The sequence below is a fragment of the Pinus tabuliformis genome, chromosome 5_2 (assembly GCF_031772625.1).
Source record: "Pinus tabuliformis cultivar Carrire ecotype Pingquan chromosome 5_2, CPIR1, whole genome shotgun sequence".
NCBI classification, from domain to species: domain Eukaryota; kingdom Viridiplantae; phylum Streptophyta; class Pinopsida; order Pinales; family Pinaceae; genus Pinus; species Pinus tabuliformis.
The window spans coordinates 543,578,491-543,598,994 of record NC_142306.1 but is presented as its reverse complement, the minus strand read 5'-3'; positions in this window follow the sequence as shown (position 1 = coordinate 543,598,994).

The following is a 20,504-nucleotide window of genomic DNA, read 5'->3' as shown; positions in this document are numbered from 1 at the left end:
TTCTTCAGCAGTCTAGAGGAAAAGGACCTACAATTACACATAGAGCTTGGAGATTATGGGAGGTATAGTACCAAATGGATCAACACTTTCACATTTAAGAGGGATTAAAGCTCCCATATTCACCTACATAATGTAATGTATGTGCTTGGTACAAATAAAAAATTGATTTCTATGGTTGTAATTGAATATCAAGGAAGCTCAGGAGCAGTTTGGAACTCCTAGATCCTTGCACAAAATGAGGAGATCATGATATAGATATACCTAATATATGGTACTCATGTCAAATTTGATTGACTCTGAGCCATCTTACTTTGAAGAGGTAGTTTCCCAATAGGTGTGGGTAGATTCCATTATGGAGGAGTATGAATCCATTATGAAGAATGATGCTTGGGAGGTTGTGCCTAGACTCGAGGAAAAATACTTTATTGGTTCCAGGTGGGTGTATAAGGTTAAGCATGCAACTAATGGTAGTGTTGATAAGTACACGGTGTGGTCGAAGGCTTCTCACAGGCGGAGGGGATTGATTATGATTAGACATTTTCCTCTATGGAAATATACTCATCTATAAAGACCATACTTTCATTGGCAGCACAGATGGGGTGGAAGATCCACTAAATGGATGTCAATATTTTCTTCCTCAACGGAGTGGTTGAGGAGGATATCTACATTGAGTAGCCCGAGGGATTTAAGACATTTGACAGGGAGACACATGTGTGTAGACCCATGAGAGACCTCTATTGTCTCAAGAATTCGCCTTGTGCTTGGTACACTCAAATAGATTCTTATCTCAGTGGATTGGGCTTCACTAAGAGTGAATAAAATTCCAATCTCTACTATATTATGGTAGATGCAGTTTTCTCATATTAGTCATGTATGTAGATAATTTGATATTTATAGGAGATGAGAGGTTGATCCAATATTGCAAGGAGGAACTTGCAAAATAATTTGAGATGAAGGATATGGGTTTGATTTACTACATCCTTGGCTTGGAAGTGTGGTAGGGATATGGAGACATATTTTTGGTTATGGGAAGCACACATATGAAATCCTTCATAGATTCCATATTCATGATTTGAACCCCATGTCAACTCCTCTAGATACTAATTAGAGGAAAGAAGATCCTTTTATAGGAGTGAGGAAGTAGATGTCACTATTTGCAAATAGTTGGTGGGTTCCTTGATGTACTTGGTGAACATAAGGCCTGATAGTTATTTTGAAGTTAATCATCTTAGTTAGTTTATGGTGGAACCTACCAAGCTTCACTAGAAAGCAACAAAACATTTTTTGAGATACCTCAGAGGAACAATAGATTTTGGTGTATGGTACAGGTAGAATAATGGAGTGAAGCTCCAAGGTTTCTCATATGTAGTTTGGGCATGGAGTCCTTCAGATAGGAAGAGCACATTGGGAGTATTCTTCAGTGTTTTGTCAGCTATAGTTTCTTTGTACAACAGGAAATAGAGATATGTAGCACTCAACTTAGTAGAGGCCAAGTTTATGGCTAGCTGTCAAGCAACATGCGAGGCTATTTGGATGAGGAAGCTCTTGGTTGGTCTCTTGAGTTAGGGGATGTAGCCTAGATTGATACACTGTGGCAATCAGAGTTGTATAAAACTCTCTGAAAAGCCAGTGTTTCATGATAGGTCCAAGCATATAGACATAAGATAACATCACCCAAGAGATTGTGTGAAAAGTATGATCGTTATGTTACAATACATTCCAATATAGGAGCAGGATTGGGGTTTCTCAAAACCATTTCCTTTCTAAGAGTTAGTGTTAAATTGTAGCAAGAAAAGGATTCGTTTGACTTGTTCCTTAATCAAATGGAGAAATTCGATTTTCCACGTCAGTAGGATGAATTGAGTTGCAGTTAGTAGGAATGGCATGGCCAATTCACTTAGTTAAGTCATTCAATTCGAGTTTGTGGGAAAGAAGTAGAGTTGTCCATGGGTTGATTGGTAAAATATAGCAATCTAGTGGAGTTATAGTTAGTGAAACTCAGTTATTTGAGTTCTAGTCATCAATAGAGTTAGTAGGAGTTCAATTGAGTAGTCATAACTATTGTTAATTCAATGAAATCTCAGCTAACTAGTCAATTTACTAAAAATAGCCCTAGTCATGCATGCAATTTGAATTTCCTAGTTGAGTGGAGGAAAAAGGCATCAATATAATCATTATTTTATACTAGTGAGTGCATAGTGTTTCCATGGTAATTGCACAAGAAAATATGATTTTTCCCTATTATTTACAAGCTAATTTCCTTAGGAATTGCACAGGGAAATAGGATGAGCAGTAGGCCTAGTTTTGGCTAATTATTTGACAGAGCATACTCAAGAGAAGGAGATCAATATTGTAGTGTAGGTTGAGCTTCAAGGATTGAAGTTGTCATTGTAATAGATTAATTTTCTCATATGATATAATAAAAACAGAGGAGGGATTTTTCCGAGTTGGGTTCCCCAGTAAAAATATTGTGCTTATTGTGATTAAATGATTACATGTGCTTCTATTGTATGTTTTCTCTTCTGCAAATTGAGTAGAAGAAATTTTTGTCTATTTTTTTCTGTCTGAATTCATTAGCAACTACAAATTTTGAGCTATTTCTACATGGGTACACTTTGATGCTGCTCTTTGCTATGTGCCCTAAAAGATTTCCCTCAGTCACTCCAAAGATGCTTTTTTGGGTTCAATGATATACCATATTTCCTACATAGCTTGAAGGTTTATTGTAGATGATGAAAATGATCAGATCTTTTCTTCGAGAAGGTTGTAACATTATCCAAATATACAACCACACTCTGACCAATTAATCCTTGAAAAGTGATGTCCATGGCTCATTGGAATGTTGTTGCAACATTGATTAGTCCAAATGGCATTTTCCTAAATGAGAATGTACCCCATTTTGTTCTAAATATGGTTTTCAATTTGTTATGTTCTGCTACCAGTACTTGGTTGTATCCTAAAAATCCATCAAGTAGCAAGAACATTTTAGTAGAGAGACTGTTTGGATAATCTTCTCCATGGATGACATGGGGTACTTGTCTTTGTCAGAAGCACGGTTTAGATTTTAGAAGTGTACATAGTAGAATATTTCACTGGACTTTCCTAGTTGGGACTAAGTTGGATACCAAAGTGGAATGACAAACTATGAAAATTATCTAAGTATCCCTTAGCCTTTTCAGTTTTCTTTGCATTAGAGGTTCAAGTGTGGGATTAACTTTCCTCAAGTTTTGTTGGAATGAATTCACCCATTACTTTATTTGTATCACATTTTCGATGATTTTCGTGTCGTCAGTGTTCAAATCATCGTAAGTCCAAGTGAATACATCTCCATACTATTTAAATGAGAGGAGGACAACTTATTGTTCTTGATGGTAACAACATGTATCAAGATTAATGTACTTTGGATCTTCCTTATGTTAAGATATTCTGGCACATAGGAAATAATTAAGTACAACTTGGTCTAGTGTATAGTTAGGTAAAGTGTGTTTCTTTAGTATGTACTTTTTGTAACTTACAATCTAACGATCACGATATGTTCTAGACATGAAGTGATTGGACGATTCATTCTCTCCTTGGTATTATCACACTTGATCCATGGCTTAACACCCAACTGGTCCGTGATCTTTATTTAAATACCATGGAGGGTCATTTGTTAGGTGACCATTCATGAGAGAAGATTATGTAAATTTTCTTTCTTTTACATTAATAAATTGCCTGAAGTGGCCGCGTTGGATCAGGCCGTGGACTATTTCCCTTTTTGAGGTTTTTAACCATGTCAAGAATACTAGTGTACTAATATGTGATCTATTTGTGAGTAGTGTAATTTGGTGTTCTATTTAAGGAACTTACCCTATAAATTCCTAGATAGTATCCGAGTTATTAGAGGGCTGCATCCATTGGTGATCCAAATCCGAAGCTGATACAACTGCATTCGACTGTTGTTTCCTAGATCTACTATTTTTTACTCTTTTTGGGCTGAGATGACTACTCTATTGTGTTAGGAGCATCTGTTCTAATAAGGAAACCCTTTTGTTTCATGCGAAAAGGTTTTTGGTAGCCCTAGATATATCACTTTTAAGATGTGGAGGTATACAATCTTTATTTGAGGTTATATTTATTTATCTCTATGTTTATTTTAGGTTATAGCCCTCTATAATTTTTTTTATTTACCGGATCTATACCTTTCAGTTCTGTGTATCCTCTTTGCCCATGACTCTGTGCGATCTAGGAAAACTAGAAACAAAAAGAAAGGATTTTTCTCATGTGTATGCTCTTTTATGTCATGCCTTAGTGCGATCTTAGAAAATCAGAATCATTGAAGAAAATTTCCAATTTCTAGTCAAATCTAACTTTAGGTCATAAGACTTGGATACTTTTTCTTGTTCGTTTGGTTTGTGTGGTAGTTTTTTTTGTTTTTCACACCCCTAAGCTTCAGTAAAAAAAAAAAAAAAAAACTCATTTCCAAAAATTACTAACCTTTTAAACTAGCTCACTTGGTCTAGAGTTACTTTATGAGAATAGAGGTGTTGAGTTCAAGTGTTTCTTTTTGTTGAGTTACTTTTTCAAAAAGCACATGTAGCTTATGTTTTAAAATTACTTTATGTAAAAGTGTTCTCACCCATTATAAAAAGTGAGCCACTTATAATTCTAAAGTCACTTTATCTTTTATTTACATTACAATTTATGGATAGTTCACAAGGTACCATTGTAAAAGTGGAATTCACTTATTTATAAAAGTGGGTCACATAAAGTAATATTTTTCTTACAAGTGAACTAATTAGATATAGTTTGGATGAGTTTTTTTTTTAAATATTACGTTATCATCCACTTCCAAACATTCAAGTGGTTCATTGACATTTTCAATAACTTTTCTTCAAAAAGCCATAACTTCTTCATCCGGAAGCTGTTTTCAGAGCCGTTTTTTTAATCGGCCTAATTTTTCAAGATATTTCTATTTGAACACTTAGTTTCAGTATATACAACTTCATTTTCTTTTAAAATAGAAAATCCATGCCTAGTTATTCTTGACAACACCAACTACTTCCAATGGATATCCTACATTGTGGATTTACTTAGAAGTAAAGGTCCTTATAGAATAACCTCAGGCCAAGAGTTTAAACCTCAAGATGAAGATAAGCAAGCCAAATGGGAAAATAAGAAAGATCATGCATGTGGGTTGATATGGATGTTTGTTTCTCCATATCTTAGATTCCATATCACATAAATTGATACCCCTGTTGAAGAAATGAAAAAACTCAATAATGTTTTTGGAATTAAAAATGAAAGTAGAACCCATCAACTCGAAAATGAGTTTCTTACATTAGACCCCAACAAATTTTCTTCCATTGAAGATTTTTTTGTCTAATTTCAAGACCCTTAGACTTCTCTTGGAAGGTGTTAAGGTTATGAAAGAAGATGGTAGTCTTATCTATTCCATTATTACTAAGTTAGGACCAGCCTACTCTGTCTCTGTTTCCACCTTCCATTTGAAGAAAACTAATAAACAAATAATGCACACTCACACTCATAAAATAAATAGTAGAAATGTAGAAAAACAACACACGACAGAAAAGGCCTCAGCCTTACAACATTCCTCACATTCTCATTCTCATTATTAAAATAATGTTTATGATACATATAAGTTCATGAGGAAGTGGTCTCAAGATAGTGCATCTATCTTGAACAAACTTGGTTGAGAAAATATCTCAATAGCACGCTAATCTAGGAGAACTAGTTGGAGAGAATCTCTCATCCTAACTAAACTCCCTAGTTTGAGGAACTAACTCCTAATTCTCAAGATTTGATTTATTTAATTATGATTTTTGGATTTATAATGTTTTATTATGAAAGTGAGTCTAACATTCCACCCCTCAATGATAAATCCAAAATAATAACTGGGAACCCTCTTCTAAGTTCTCAAGTTGATCCTCAAAAAACATTTCACTGAACAACTGCCAAAGCTAGATGCTGAAGAAACTGCAATATGAAGGGACCATGAGTCAGCTGCATGTTTGATTCATCTCTGAATGTCACTTGACAACTCCATCATATGCCAAGCTGCAAAAGGATCCATTTGTCCTTTGCTTGAAATCAACATTCTATGTCCACTAACAAAATATAGAGAACGCCCACTGGCTGACGACATTGAAAAACAACTCACTGTTGCTTTTGCTGTGTTTGAAAACTACTCATGGCTGACTTTGTTGTTGATCACTCACTAGAGAATTTTGTTGATGCTCACTTGCTGATGAAAATTCCCACTAGCTACTTCGTTGATGTTGTTGAGACTTTCAGTCTGACAACCACTGTCAATTTCATTGACATTTCCCCCCCTTTTTCAACTGAAAGCAGAGACAATCTTCTTCAAATTATTTATGAACTACCCCCCTTCAGGTGTAGGAGTTTTTCACTGCTGTACTCCCCCATTCAACTGCATGAAAGTACCATCTTCATTTTTACTATTGGCTGCAATATGTGTGAGTGAATTCAATTGTAAAACTTATACAATCTTCTGACCATGGATGACCATTCCCAGGGATCAATCCATGAATAATTAATCTTCAATCTGGTTGATTGTTGTTGTTTGCTACATTATGTTGATAAATGATTTGACTTGCCACAATGGTGACAAGGATGGATATCAAAACACTGATCTTCTAGATGACTAGTTCTTTAACAATGAAGGCATTTTGGTTTGACTGCAACTTCAATTTGCGCACGTCTATTTGTCTGCAACTTTCTCATGGCTTGTTGATGTTATTTGATCAAGAAACCCTGCATTGATGAACTTGATTGACTTAGAATAATCAGGGATTTGCAAGTTATTTTCATCTTTGTCATATCCTAATCCTTGTCTTTTTTTGTTACTTTGATGTTCTTCCCATAGTTTGATGATTGGTTTGGAAGAAAGTTGAACTGGATTAGGGACCACTTCGACACTTGAAGTTGGTTGGATCATTGACTTGGAATCAACATCTTTATTGATCCAGGTGGATATTGGTTGCCACCTGCCAATTCCACTTGGACCCCCACCATTGCTTATTTCAGTTTTTCAGTTTCCTTAAATATGACACAGTTTACTATTTTTAGCAACTTTTCGGGTCCTAAACTTCCGAAGCCATTTTAAGGCCCTCAACGACATTTTTTTGGAAATCTACCACCAGCTATTTTCTATCTAAAATCATATTTTTTGTCGTAGTCCTTGGAGAGATATTTCCAACGAGCTATCATGCGTGTCAAATGTTGGGCCAAGAATACGACCACTTTGTAACACTTATTTCATCCATTTTTACTCTTCTCTATTATATCATCTATTATAATTTATCATTTAAATCCATTTTATAAATGATTTATGCTCTCATGGATGAATATTATTTATTCTCCTTTATTTCTAATAAATTGATGATTATGCATTATTTTATCAATGATAGTTCTAATAAGTTGGTTGTACCATTATTCACCATTTTTAGCCTCCAAGGTAACTTCCAGATTGAAGATTTGATTTTTAAATCTGCCAACTCAAAAATTCGCTGGTTTAAGGAGTGACAGTTTTGCGGTTGAGATTCTGAGCAAATGAAGACGAATTGGAGAAATCCGGAACATGGGTTTTGTCCAGAACGGGCCCAATTAACTTTGGTGAAGAATGGTTTGCCCAAATTCGGCTTGTACAGAGAGAAACGTAGGGTTCTTTGAGCACGACCAACTCAGAAATTCGCTGGTTTAAGGAGTGACAGTTTTGCGGTTGAGATTCTGAGCAAATAAAGACGAATTTGAGAAATCCGGAACATGGGTTTTGTCCAGAACGGGCCCAATTAACTTGGATTGAAGAATGGTTTTCCCAAATTCGGCTTGTACAGAGAGAAACGCAGGGTTATTTGAGCACGATTTTCTCAGATTTGCAGTTGCGGCCGTCCTCCAAATCTCAGCTGCAAAGCCAAATTCGCCTTGTTCTTGTTGATCAAATGGTTAGAAGCAAACCAATTTTGTAATAGGAATCATGTTGTACTTATCCTTATTGTAACTTCTCTCTGATCTTTCTCTATTTAAATGAAAACAGAGATCAGAGATGGGGATGATTTGAAGAGACTTCAGGATGGCTTTGGGGATTCGAATGATGGCGAATTGATGATTTGAATTAGAGATTTAGAAGCAAGGATTCATGATAGGATAGGAGGAAGGAAGGATTGTTTTATGCTGTAAGTCTCAAAGCTTCAACTATTGTAATGATTTCACTCTTTAATGATTAATACATAATTTGGGCGTTGCTGTTCACTCTTTTCCTTCTGAAGTAACCCAGCAGCGTCCACTGGCGGCTAAGGGCCTAGCCTCTAGTGGAGTACGCTACTGTTGTGTATCATATATTTAAAATTGCTGCTGTGTGACGGTTTGTTTTCCTTTTCATTTCTTTAAATTGTTTTATTCAGTGATCTTTTGTTTATGAACATTTCGCAGAAATTACTTTGTTATATTGAAATCATAATTGGATTGCGTGAGTGATAGAATTATTAATTATAACTTGAAATGTACTGCTGATAATTTCGATCTAATACTGCGCTGTCTAATTAAGAACTGTGGTCCATTTAACTGCTGCTCATTTATAATTTCCATGGTTGTTCAATTAAGTTACTACTCAAATATAACTGCGATTGTAATTGCTTCAACAACTGCGATTAATGTTCATGCTGCTGGATTAAAGTTGCTGATTCAATTACATTTATAGTTTGTTGTGTCTTTCCAATTACTTATTTTTGCTGTTCGGTTCCTTTAATTCCAGTTTGCTGTTCCATTTACGGCCGTTCCATTTTAGACTTGCTCTTCCATTTCCTATTTGTTGTTCTATTTTATTTTCTGTCGTTCCATTTACTTGCATTTACTGCTTTGATGTGAGAGAAGGTCTAAGGCTGTAGTGAGCCTCAGCAGTCGCTGCCTAGCTCCCAGACCTATGGTCCATGCTCTAATTTCCTTTCCATCAGTTTCTAGAGGGATGGGTTATCGCTTCCGTACCCTTGACTGATAAGCTGTCTTGTGTGATTTTATCCTTTTGAAGTAATTTAGTCATAGTTTAGCATCTGTCTACTCTTGTGTTCTCTGAACACTGTACTACTAAACATTACTCTTGAGTAAATAGCTGCCTCAGACTGAGTACACTCTTGAAATAAAAAGTCGTCCCTGGGTTGATAATTAATGTGAAGGTAATTAGGAGTTCAAAAGACACCTTTTTATCGCTCCACATTTTGTTCCCAAATGGAGGATAGGGGGTCTCATTACGAGCCAGCCTACCATGTTCATAGGGATGTAATAGAGTGACATTCCCGTTATGGCCACCACACCAGGGTTATGATCCATTGGATAGCCAAATTATCCTTGGAACAGGAGGTCTCATCACGGGCCGACCTGATCACTTTTTGCTACATCCCAGTGAATGGCAGTGTGATTATCTGGTTACCACGCCAGCACACTGATCTCTTCTGTAGAACAGCACTGTAACTCTCCATTTATAAATTGAGGATCCTGGCTCATATGGGTTAAAAAGTAACCCTGCCGAGGCTATGGATGCTTGCTGGCAATAGCGGCTCTGCTTATGGTATTGAAGTTATATCTTATCGTCAATTATTATTATTATTATACCCTTTTCTTATTTTTTCTTTTTATCAGAGAAGTTATTTCCTTAACTTTTTCCTTGTTTTGAACCTTTATGCATGAGAAATTGTTTTATGATCAATCACATCATTTTCAGCTAGAATACCGTCAGCAAAGCATCTTTTTAGCATATTTTTGTCCTTTTTCGTTTTTCATAAACTATCATCAATCCAAAGCATCCTATCTCTTATTCATAACTATCTTTACACACTTTGCTCTCAATATAACCATAACTTTCACCGTCCTATCATTGATATGTGTACTCTGCTTCATTTACTATTGTATTGTTCACTCCCTTGCCTTGTCATCAACACCACCCCTTTCATATGCTTTATGGTTATATTAGAGGGGGGGGGAATGTCTGCATTATGGAATTGCATGCGATATGATTACTACACTCTGCCATAACTTGTTGATTTGACAAAAGTTTTTCTGACTGAAAGTTTTGCATGCATCTTATCTATTTCTATTCAAAACTAACACTATGGATTCAATAACATTGTATGAAAAATAGTGCTTTGTTTACAGGCGAACAAAAAGTATGGGCAGAGTTCTATTCGTAGCATGACCACACTATTGCACTTCACAGTAGAGGCTCGCGAACGTGAACAATTCTTCAGACATGCTGTGCTTCCCTGGATTCCACCTTTTGCATCACTTTTAGCACCAACTCTGCCTACATCAGCTTCAACAACTGCCAATATTTCTATGTCATTCCACATTTTTGGAGGTAAAACTTGAGGTAAAATTGCATAGTTTTCTAATTTATTATAAATCTAGGAGAATCTAATGAAAATCCATTTTGAGCATTATTTGTCATCCTTCATTCCACATCTTTACCACTTCCCTTTTTTCAGCAGCATGTCATTTTCGAGTGTGGGGGAGTGTTCGTTTCATTCATTTCTTTCTTATGACCACGCCATTCATATTCTTTATCCTCCATTGCTATTCTTATTCACTCTCAACACCTCCGTTATTCCATGTTGTTTTACACCAAGCATCGAATTCAATAGCTGGTAGCAACCACCTCTATTTATTCTCTAGCATCGCATGAGGACATGCTAATTTTTCAGAGAGGGGGAGGAATTGCTATGCATGATGGATGTTTTCTACTTTCTTCCTTATTTAAGGCATACAATTTCATTTTTACACAGTGCAGAAATTGATTTCCACATACTTTTAAAACTATGAACTCAATTCTTGTAATTTTTGGAAAATACATACGTATCATTAATACAAACCCACAATTTCAAGAGATACTGGTTCATAAAATTTCGGAAATCATGCACTCTCACCTACAACAATTTTGTTTATATCTCATGATCCATGCATCAAAACAATATGATTTTTGGATCATAAAGGCATTCATATATTATAAATTTATTTGCCAAATTTCAACAAAAGCTGGGTTGTAGTTTTTGGGAAAATGGTTAATAAAGGTTGTTGTTATTTATATTATATTTTGCTACAACTTAATTGTTATGCCTTCATCAAGATTCCTAAAATTGAATATTCATTAATTAAGGAAGAATTCATTTGTTCTATCCATTTCATGCGCTGAGATGAACATATTTTTTTATCACTTGGTTAACACATGGGTTTTTGTCTTTGGGTTGCATGAAGACATGCAATAAATTCAGTTTTCGTTGCATGAGGACATGCAACATATTGAGTGTGGGGGTATGTTGGGCCATGAATACGACCACTTTGTAACACTTATTTCATCCTTTTTTACCCTTCTCTATTATATCCTCTATTATAATTTATCATTTAAATCCATTTTATAAATGATTTATGCTCTCATGGATGAATATTATTTATTCTCCTTTATTTCTAATAAATTGATGATTATGCATTATTTTATCAATGATAGTTCTAATAAGTTGGTTATAACATTATTCACCATTTTTAGCCTCCAAGGTAACTTCCAGATTGAAGATTTGATTTTTAAATTTGCCAACTCAGAAATTCGCTGGTTTAAGGAGTGACAGCTTTTCGGTTGAGATTCTGAGCAAATGAAGATGAATTTGAGAAATCAGGAACATGGGTTTTGTCCAGAACGGGCCCAATTAACTTTAGCAAAGCATGGTTTGCCCAAATTCGGCTTGTACATAGAGAAACGTAGGGTTCTTTGAGCACGACCAACTCAGAAATTCGCTGGTTTAAGGAGTGACAGTTTTGCGGTTGAGATTCTGAGCAAATGAAGACGAATTTGAGAAATCCGGAACATGGGTTTTGTCCAGAGAGGGCCCAGTTAACTTTGGTAAAGAACGGTTTGCCCAAATACAGCTTGTATAGAGAGAAACACAGGGTTCTTTGAGCACGATTTTCTCAGATTTGCAGTTGCGGCCGTCCTCCAAATCTCAGCTGCAAAGCCAAATTCGCCTTGTTCTTGTTGATCAAATGGTTAGAAGCAAACCAATTTTTTAATAGGAATCATGTTGTACTTATCCTTATTGTAACTTCTCTCTGATCTCTCTCTATTTAAATGAAAACAGAGATCAGAGATGGGGATGATTTGAAGAGACTTCAGGATGGCTTTGGGGATTCGAATGATGGCGAATTGATGATTTGAATTAGAGATTTAGAAGCAAGGATTCATGATAGGATAGGAGGAAGGAAGGATTGTTTTATGCTATAAGTCTCAAAGCTTCAACTATTGTAATGATTTCACTCTTTAATGATTAATACATAATTTGGGCGTTGCTGTTCACTCTTTTCCTTCTGAAGTAACCCAGCAGCGTCCGCTGGCGGCTAAGGGCCCAGCCTCTGGTGGAGTACGCTGCTGCTATGTATCATATATTTAAAATTGTTGCTGTGTGACAGTTTATTTTCCTTTTCATTTCTTTAAATTGTTTTGTTCAGCGATCTTTTGTTTATGAACATTTCGCAGAAATTACTTTGTTATATTGAAATCATAATTGGATTGCGTGAGTGATAGAATTATTAATTATAACTTGAAATGTACTGCTGATAATTTCGATCTAATACTGCGCTGTCTAATTAAGAACTGTGGTCCATTTAACTACTGCTCATTTATAATTGCCATGGTTGTTCAATTAAGTTACTACTCAAATATAACTGCGATTGTAATTGCTTCAATAACTGTGATTAATGTTCATGCTGCTGGATTAAGGTTGCTGATTCAATTACATTTATAGTTTGTTGTGTCTTTCCAATTACTTAGTTTGGTTGTTTGGTTCCTTTAATTCCAGTTTGTTGTTCCATTTACGGCCGTTCCATTTTAGACTTGCTCTTCCATTTCCTATTTGCTGTTCTATTTTACTTTCCGTCGTTCCATTTACTTGCATTTGCTGCTTTGGTGTGAGAGAAGGTCTAAGGCTGTAGTGAGCCTCAGCAATCGCTGCCTAGCTCCCAGACCTATGGTCCATGCTCTAATTTCCTTTCCATCAGTTTCTAGAGGGATGGGTTATCGCTTCCGCACCCTTGACTGATAAGATGTCTTGTGTGATTTTATCCTTTTGAGTAATTTAGTCATAGTTTAGCATCTGTCTACTCTTGTGTTCTCTGAACGCTGTACTACTAAACATTACTCCTGAGTAAATAGCTGCCTCAGACTGAGTACACTCTTGAAATAAAAATTCGTCCCTGGGTTGATAATTAATGTGAAGGTAATTAGGAGTTCAAAATACACCTTTTTATCGCTCCACATCAAACAGAGATAATATGACCAAGTCACGATCCCGAGAAGTTGGTTGTCCAACTCACCCCAACTGGGCCCATAAACTCTTGGTGTTACATCTCCTCGGTTAGTGTTTTGGTTGTTCAGGGTTTGCTCTTATTGTTCAATAATAAAAAGGCCCTTGAGCCTCATTGTAAGGTAATTCAGAGGCATGCAGCCACCACATCTCTTCTCAGAGATAAGCTACCATCGCCCTAGCTGGTTATTTCCATTACTGTTTGTAAGCATATTTCAATATTATACATTAATGAAATGAAGTATTATTTCCGCTGCATCTCTATGTTTATGGTTATCTCTTTAATTTGTTGCATTCCTGTTTAAATCTGGATCAATGGTATTAGAGCAGTCTGCTTTTCTTCGATGTTTTTCTTTACATGTCCCCGACGAGGTGGGGATATAAGGAGTTAGGACATGAACTGGTCGAACCTTTGCAAGACCAACCTCTCAAATCCTGATGGCCTCCCATGGCAGATGAAAAGAAATACGAGGGGCAAGAGATCCTATCAAAATCTTGCTCGAAGAAGCCCTCGAGTGACAAAGGAATGTGATGATGGACAACATTGCCCAGATCCTTCAACAGCTACCCAGGGGCGATGCATTAGCTTCCAAAAGCTACTTTGGAAACACCACACCATTTAAGGTACAAGTTGATTTTGAAATCCCCATATTCGAGGGTCAGATAGACGTAGATGCCATCGATAAGTGGTTAAATGTGTTAGAGGGTTATTTCTTTGTTCATGAATTTTCCAGTCGTGAAAAGATTATTTTTTCTCTTCTCAAAGAAGCCCCCCACATCAAGGATTGGTGGGAAAAATATTTCGAGTAGAAGGATGAAAGTACAGGATCACTATTTTCAGCCGCACCCACTTGGAATTCATTTCGGGATGCCATCAAGTAACAGTACTACCCTGTCGGAAGATATGAGGATCAATACATAATGTGGACCACGCTGCGACAGGGAAGGGACCAAGATGTGTTGGAGTTTACCAATAATTTACATAACCTTCACACAAAGTTGGGTATCAAAGATATGGAGCAGCATTTGGTACTCAAATAGCGTGACTTCCTGCATAAGTACATCTAAGAAGAAATAGAATTCTTGAACATCTCCTCGCTCGGCACGACATACCGATATGTCGTGAAGGTCGAGAAAAAGTTTAAACAGAAGAAGTGAGACTTTGGATCTACGAATCCGAAGCAAGGGAAAGGTGCCCCCAAACTACAGAACAAAGGACAAAGCCAAGGTAGGGTGGCCCAAGACAACCCATCAAAGCTGCAACCAAAGAACAACACCGCAAAGCTAAAAAACAAAATGGGAAAGTGGTGCGAGTTCCATAAGAGCTCCACTCACAACACAAGTGAGTGTCGGGCCAAGCAATCACTCATGGTCGAGCTAAAGGTTTCAGAATTAGATGCATGTTCTGACTCTGAGTCAGAACTCCATAAGGGGAATGACAAAGGGAAGCAGATTATCGATTCAGAGCATAATGCCACTGTTGCCACCATGAAGATCTATAAGGAGGAACCTGAAGATCCAGAGGAGGAGGAGCATCTCTTCCACTCCCAGATGTGGGTAAAGGGCTCCCCGCTACAGTTCATTGTCGACAGTGGGAGCTAAAAGAACCTCATTTCGGCAGAGGTCGTGAAGCGGCTGGGCTTACCAACCACAACACATCCACAACCATACACCATCGGGTGGCTTCACCAAGGATGGGATATTCGCGTGAGCCAACAGTGTCACCTTCCATACAACATGAAGCCCTTCACGAATGAGGTATTGTGTGACATTTCTCCCTTTGAAGTCTGTGATGTATTATTAGGACAACCACACTTGTGGAAGCGACATGCTGTGTATGAATCAAGGCCCCGTGCTATTATTGTTACTTTTTGAAATAAATTGTACATGATACCAGAGGTAGCACCACCTACCACCATATCTTTGGTTACTGTAAAACAATGTAGTAAGCTCATTTCCAAAACCAAGAAATTTGTTTTCCTGATGATATGCCCTCAAGGAAAGAAGAAGACGGTGGCCATGACCTCCAGACAGGGCCCCTCTACATGACAACTACATATGAACATGGTCGTGGAGGAGTACGAGGTCATCGTCACCTCCCCCACAGGGGTTCCTCTACTCTGTCAAGTTAGGAACTCCATCGATCTGACCCCAGGTGCGTCGTTTCCTAATGGACCAATCTATCGACACTCCATTTTGGAGAACGATGAAATCAAGAGGTAGATTCAGGAGCTACTGCAAAAAGGTCACATCCGTCCAAGTTCATCGACCTATGGGAACTCGATCGTGTTGGTAGAAAAGAAGGATGGGACTTGGAGACTCTGTATTGAATATTGGGTGTTGAACAAGATCATTGTCCATAATAGGTACCCAATCCCATAGATTGATGACCTACTGGATCAACTGGAGGGGGAAAAATATTTCAACAAGATTGATTTGAAGTCAGGATATCACCAGGTACCAATCGAACCGTTCGATGTGTGGAAGACTACCTTCAAAGCCAAGGAGGGCCTTTACGAATGGTTGGTTATGCCTTTTGGATTGACGAATGCTCCTGCAACCTTCATGAGGCTAATGGATGAAATATTTTAGCCATTCACCAACTCATTTTTAGTGGTATACTTGGATGACATCTTGATCTTCAGCTAGAGTTGGGAAGAGCACCTCCACCACATCCGACAGGTTCTCCAAATATTGCGGCAACACAAGTTATGTGCCAATTTGGAGAAATTCACTTTTGGCATGACCGAGGTTCAGTATCTGGGATACATTATTGATGAATAGGGGGTGCATGTGGATCCAGCTAAGATCCAAGTCATTCAAGATTGGCCATCTCCAACCACTTTGATAGAGCTTTGTAGCTTTCTAGGTCTTGCAAACTTCTAGAGTAGGTTTGTGTTGTGATTTTCTCATATCACTTGGCCCTTGAGTCAAGTCACCAAGGGAGGAGCGAAAGAAAAATTCTATTGGTCTGAATCTCAATAGAAGGCATTCACAGAGTTAAAAGATTGCCTTTTCTCAATGCCAGTTCTCACATTACTAGACTTGCACCAACCATTTGAGGTCGAGACAGATGCCTCTGACTATGCTATTGGGGCAGTATTTACTCAACACGGGCATCTAGTGGCATATCACTATGAGACACTTTCAGACACAGTCTGGAAATATCACACTTATGACAAACAGATGTATTCCATTATGTTATGAAACCAGCTCACACAAAGATAGAAAAGAGAGATCCACGCCTTAGAATTCAGCCTATTCAAGGGGGCAACCTCCTTTACATTACATAAATGAACAATTCTTGGATGATACAAATGACAAAACCTCCTTTCTATATATAGGAGTCTAGGGAGTCACAATATAAACCAGCCAACCTAACAATAATAATATAAAGCCACAAAAATAACAATAGAGGGATTCTATGGGGCACAGAAATAACAATATGGGGGTAATAGGGGCACAACAATATAAATAAGGGGTATAACTACAATAGTAATGGGGTAATCACTAGTATTATAGGGACCCAACATGCCCCTCTCCTTCAAAAAAGTGTTGTCCTCAACGCTTGAGTAGTTCTGGATACTTCTGCATAAAATTCTCATCCTCCCATGTGGAATCTTCAGCGGATAAGTTCTTCCACTTGATAAGATACTCTGAAATTGATCGATTTCGTAGCTGTCGAGTTCTTGTTTCTGTGACTGCTTCCGGTTCCAATATAATTTTTCCTTCCTCGTCAAGTTCTGGCAATATTGTTTGAATTGGGAGCTTGTCACCTATAACCTTCTTTAAACATGAAACATGGAAAACTGGGTGCAATCGAGAAGCTGCAGGAAGCTCCAATTTGTATGCCATAGTACCAATCTTTTGCAACACCTTGTACGGACCATAATACTTTGGTGATAATTTATTATCCTTCTTAGCTTGCTTTAGGGACATTTGCTTATATGGTTGTAGCCGTAGGAATACCCAATCACCTACATCAAAACTTCTTTCACTGCGATGTTGATCTGCCTGTTGTTTCATTCTATTTTGTGCCAACACGAGGTTATCCTTTAAGAGTTGGAGGACTTGTTGTTGATGTTCGATGTGATGTTCCACTGCCTGAACCTTAGAATTTTCTCTTAAATATGATGTGATGGATGGTGGTTGATACCCATAAAGTGCCATAAATGGGGTCATTTTTGTTGCTGTATGGAAGGAAGTGTTATACCACCATTCAGCCAGAGGCAACCATTTGACCCATTGTGTCTGTTTATCAGATACAAAGCAACGAAGATATCCTTCCAAACATTTGTTTACTATCTCAGTTTGCCCATCAGATTGAGGATGATAAGATGAGCTATGAGCTAACTGAGTACCAAGACAAGAAAATAATTCTGTCCAAAAATTTCCAGTGAAAATGGGATCTCTGTCACTTACAATAATCTTTGGGTTTCCATGTAGCTTTTGAACTGTTTCCATAAATGCAGTAGAAACTGTACTGGCTTTAAATGGATGTGATAATGCACAAAAGTGTGCATACTTGGTAAGTCTGTCAACTACCACCATGATGACACTCTTTCCCTCAGACTTGGGTAAACCTGTGATAAAATCCATTGAAACCTCCTCCCAACGTTGGCTTGGAATGGATAAAGGTTGTAATAGACCCGGTGTCTTAATTGTTTCAACTTTATTTTGTTGGCAAACCAAACATTCCGCCACAAACTTTTGAATATCTGATTTAAGGCCATCCCAAAAAAATTCCTTCTTAACCCTGTGGTAAGTTTTTAAAAATCCTGAGTGCCCTCCTAAGGGAGAAGTGTGCAATTCCATAAGAATCTTTTGTTTTAGCTGGGAATTCTTACAGAGGTATAAGCGATCTTTGTACCATAACGAATCATTTTGCCAGCTAAATGTATCAGAAGTACTGGAATCTTGTTGTAGCTTTCGAATAAGTGCCCACACTTCTTCGTCATTCTTCCATTCCTCCCTTGCTTCGTTTATCCAATCTGGTTGGATAATAGAAATGGCACACAACAATGCTTCCACATCCTCATCCTTTCTTGAGAGTGCATCTGCCACCACATTTTGCTTCCCTTTTTTGTAGATGATTTCAAAGTCATAACCCAACATCTTTGTGACCCACTTTTGTTGCTCTTCAGAGGATAATCTTTGTTCTAAAAAGTATTTAAGGCTATCATGATCCGTTTTTACCTTGAAGTGTCTTCCCATTAGGTAGGGTCGCCATTTCTTAAGTGCATGGAGTATTGCCAACATTTCCTTCTCATAAATAGCTTTGCTTAAAAACTTTCCCTTGATTGGACGACTTTCAAAAGCAATGGGTCTTTCATCTTGCATTAGAACAACACCAATTCCATTTCCTGAAGCATCACATTCCACAATAAAGGTTTTTGTGAAGTCCGGTGTAGCTAAGACCGGTGCTTGGCACATTGCCTCTTTAAGATGTTCAAAGGCCTTTGTTGCTTCCGGAGTCCATGAAAATGAATCTTTCTTCAATAATGTTGTTAGAGGTGCTGCTATTCTCCCATAATTCTTAACAAACTTGCGATAATACCCTGTCAACCCAAGAAATCCTCGCAGATGCTTTATGGATGTGGGGATTTTCCATTCCTTAATGGCTTTAATTTTGCTAGGGTCTACCTTAACTCCTTCATGAGATACAATATGACCCAAATATTCCACCTCCTGGACTCCAAAGAAACATTTGGATCTTTTTGCATATAATTGTTTCTCCTCCAATAGTTGTAGCACCCTGTCAACATGTTCAACATGATCCTTCCAAGACTTGCTGTAGATTAGTATATCATCAAAAAATACTAACACAAATTTTCTAAGGAATGGTTTGAAAATTGAATTCATCAAACCTTGAAATGTTGAAGGTGCATTGGTAAGGCCAAAAGGCATGACCAAAAATTCATAATGACCCTCATGAGTTCTAAATGTCGTTTTCGGAATGTCTTCAATCTTCATTCTGATTTGATGATATCCTGAACGAAGATCCAACTTGGTGAAGTAAATTGATCCATGCAATTCATCCAGTAATTCATCAATGACAGGAATGGGGAACTTATCTTTAATAGTGAGCTTGTTGAGCTCCCTATAATCCGGACACATGCGCCATGATCCATCCTTCTTGTGCACCAATACTACTGGAGCTGAGAAAGAACTTTGACTCGGTTGAATTATACCAGCCTCTAGCATTTCTGCAACCATACGTTCAATTTCACTTTTTTGGACATAGGGATATCTGTACGGCCTGATGTTTGGAGGAACACTTCCTGGAATCAGATGAATAGCATGATCATGATCACGCATAGGTGGGAGACCTTTGGGAGTCTCAAATACCTTGGAATGATTGTCCAGGACTTTTTGGAGATCTGGAGAAATAGATGATTCCAATGTGGAAACATCTAGCGAACATAATTGTGCAATTACACCTCTTTGCTCCTTTTTTAGAAGCTTTGTCATGCCATTAGAGCTGATTATCTTTCCTGGTTTCCCTGCAATACCCCTTAATTCAACTTCCTTTCCTTCCACAGAAAATTTCATGAAAAGTTCTTGAAAATTAAAAGCTATTGTACCCAAGGATTGTAGCCATTGGACTCCTAGTACAACATCAGCACCTCCCATTGGAATGGAAAGCATTGGGCTAGTCAATACATATTCTCCCATGGATAGCTTGATATTATGGCACTTTCCAGAACAATTTATTGTTCCTCCATTTGCAATCATCACTTGACACTCTGGTGCTGGATATAGGAAGCAATTCAATTCTTTTGCTACCCTACAATGAATAAAATTGTGGGTGCTTCCTGAATCAATCAACACTATTACCTTTTTCTTCTTGATTTGTCCTTCTATCTTGATGGTTTGAGGAGTGGTAATTCCCGCCAATGCATTACAAGATATGGTCGCATTTATTTGTTCTTCTAGGCTTTGTTCCTGGAATATATCCTCTTCTTTTGACCTTTCTTGCTCCTTTTCTTCTTCCTCTTCACAATCTATGTAGAATAATTTCTTCTCAGCACACTTATGACCTTTTGTGTATTTGCTATCACAATTGTAACAAAGCCCTTTTGCTCTTTTTTCTTCCAATTGTTGTGGTGTCAACCTTGTAGGTTGTGGAAGACTATGGGCAACAAC